The sequence below is a fragment of the Phyllostomus hastatus genome, unplaced genomic scaffold (assembly GCF_019186645.2).
Source record: "Phyllostomus hastatus isolate PE091 unplaced genomic scaffold, TTU_PhHast_1.1 phas_contig_30, whole genome shotgun sequence".
NCBI lineage: Eukaryota > Metazoa > Chordata > Mammalia > Chiroptera > Phyllostomidae > Phyllostomus > Phyllostomus hastatus.
This window is the reverse complement of record NW_025333841.1, coordinates 6,376,626-6,379,802: the sequence shown is the minus strand read 5'-3', so window position 1 is coordinate 6,379,802 and position 3,177 is coordinate 6,376,626.

Sequence of the window (3,177 nt, the reverse complement as noted above, 5' to 3'; positions counted from 1 at the left end):
TTTTTGTAAAATAGTGGCATTCTAATTTCTAAATGTAAGACCTACTGCTCTAGCCCGTCTTGCTCTGAGATATCCAAGTGGGCAAAGAGGGGGATAGGAGGCAATGAGATCAGAAAGCTAACAGGGACCTTTACAAGGGACTTGCAGGCCACCACAAAGGCGTTGGATGTTATTCTGAGTGAAATGGAAGAACCTTTAAGGATAATATTAGTACTTACCTCACAGGCTAGTTTTGAAGATTAAATGAAATATGTTTTTTTACCATCTCTAAGAAGTTCAAAACATAATGATCATCTTGATTGAGACTTTTTTCTTTTTATTGAATTTATTAGGGCGAAACTGGTTAATAAAATTGTACAGGTTTCAGGTGCACAATTCCATAGCACATCATCTATACACTGCATTGTGTGCTCATCACCCCAAGTCAACTCTCCTTCCATCACCATTTATCCCTTCTTTACCCTTCTCCACCTGCCCCTACCTCTCTTCCCCCTCCCCCCAGTGATTATCACATGTTGTCTGTGTTCCTGAGTTTTTCTCTTTTTTTATTTTTCACTCAATCCCTCTGCTCCCTACCCATCCCCCAACCTCCCCTGAGAGTTGTTAGCCTGCTATCTATCTCTGACTCTGTTTGTATTTACCTCGTTGGTTCATTTTGTTCATTAGGTTCCATACATGAGTGAAATCACATATTTGTCTTTCTCCGACAGGCTTATTTCACTAAGCATAATGCTTTCCAGGTCTATCTGTGCTGTCAATGCTTAGCCTAGTGCCTGGAACATAAAAGCCAGCATTATTGTAAATAGTACTGATATTGTTTATTATTCTTATTCTGAACAAGAGGAAAGTGGTACTGGTTGGGTAAGACAAAAGAGAAAATAAATTGTTGCAGCCATTGGGCTGGCCTCAGTCTTCTCAATAATGTGGAATGGGGGTGCCATGGAGACCTTGGGATGAGTCACAAAGGCCTGGCAGAGCTGACATAATAAACGTCTTCCTCAGTCCAGGCTCATAGGGGGATGTCTAAAGACAGGGTGATATCATGCCTGGAAAGTTCTTTGTGCTCCAGAGGAGAAAGATGTCCTACAAATTTAAGTTGTTATTATTTTGAAAGCCAAATGCCAGGCTTTGAAATGCAGCCAGCTTGTCTTCAATATTTAGTTATGTTTCCAAAGCACAGCAAGAAAAAGAAACCAACTGTTTATATGCAGTAGTATTTCTGGTAACTGAACTTATTAGTTTAAATGATAATATTTACAAAGTTCACAAAATAACATGCTTTCTGTCCACTGAGACCTGTTTTAATTAAAGCTCTCCCTTTAAAATTCATTAAAGTAATCAGTTCTAAGAGATGAGGAGACCACATATGAGTGCTGCAGATCCCCTTCTGCAGGTGCAGGAAACAATGATTTCAACAATTGTGAAGAGTTCTTCTTTCATTTGATTTAGTTTTATTTAAAGGCACTAGCTGTCTAGCCTCAGGAATGTCACATTTTTATTAGGCATAAGCAGCTTAGTTGCCTATAATGTAGATCACTCCACTATCATTGTCACCTGGTCAGAGCCATGACTCAGAAGCTGTTTCTCCCAGGAAAGAGAGGATGGAAAAAGGGAAGTTGACTATTGAGAGACAAAACATCCCATTGTTCCCAAGCCACAAAGAGGCTTTGCTCTTATAACCAGGAGCCTTGGCTGTGCGGGGAAGAGTGATGGCTGGAAAGGCTCAGTGAGGGTAGCTTACAGTGGTAATGATATCATAATAATAGTAACAGCAACTACAACCACAACTATTAGGACTACAGACTATGGAACACTTACTATGTGCTAGATGTACACATCATTGTGATTTGACCATATAGCAAGCCCATGAGATGGCCACTATTATCATCTTCATTTCACAGACAAAGAAACTAAGGCTTAAACAGGATAAGTCACTTGTCAAAACCCACACAGAGAGTAAATGACAAGAAACCACTGTAGCAGGGGAATGAGTGGCCTTGGAATTCCATTATGGCCACTTTCCAGATGTGAGCTCTTCAATGTAATTTCCCTGAGCTTCGGTTCACTCATACATAAAATGGACATGATTATATCAACCTTACTGCATTGTGGCAAGAATCACACGTGGTAACACCAGTACAACATTTAGCACAGAGCCTGGCACAGAGGACATGCCGAATGCACAGTAGCCATTTGTATCATAAGACTGTAAAAGAGAAGCTGTGCACCCAGCACTAAGGGAGCCAGCTCCCCTGTACCTCAACTGCTTCCCTGGCAACCACAATTGGGAGACCAGGGGAGGTACCCTGCAAAGGGAATGTAGGATTTAAATCAGCTTGTGTTGGGATGTAGAAGAACCCTGAGCATTAGGCAGCTGTGGCAGCCTGTAACAGTCTGCCCCTGTTCTCACAGTGCAATTGGAGCAGAGGTTTCGTGGAAGGCATTGAGGCGGGTACAGTAGGTAGAGGCTGACAGCACAGTACAATGAAACAAGAAAAAGTGACAGCTAGGCACAGAAAGGGGTCTGAGCCACTTTTCCCAGGAAAATAAGCTGTCACTGCCAAACGGAAACACTATGGCAATCTTGCCCAACCTCCTCAGTTTTCATATAGGTATAAAAAAAAATCCATTAGTGTAAGTCTGTTTTATTTCATGTCCATAGAGCAAGTCTCTACACTGGAGTTCAAGATGACTCTGTCACCTTGCTAACTATATGACCTTGACAAAATTACCTAATATCTTTATTCCTCAACTTTCTCATCTAGTAAGAAGTACCTACTTCAAAATTTCCCCAAGATTAAATGAAAGAATGCCCATAAAAATTCTAACACAGTGTTTGGCACCTGCAAAACATTCAGTCCATAGAAGCTTTTGCTTACCTTTTCTGAATTCTCTGAAACTCTACCTGCCTGTCACAGCCATTTTCTCTGCTGCCCTGCACCTCTGCTGCCCCTAAGCCGTCCTTCAAAGCTTGCCTAGTTGCCTATTGCTCACATTTGTTACCTGTGACAGTTAGGTCCTCACTACTAATACTACGACTAGTGAGGTGTCTATTTTTATCAGGCTCTGGAAAATGGAGGGCCTGTTTCAGTGTTGCTGCTCTAGAAGCCCCTTTGGGACAGCTGAGCCTCAGAAGGATTAGCTCTTGGACTTCCCTCTGGGTGGGTTTTACACACT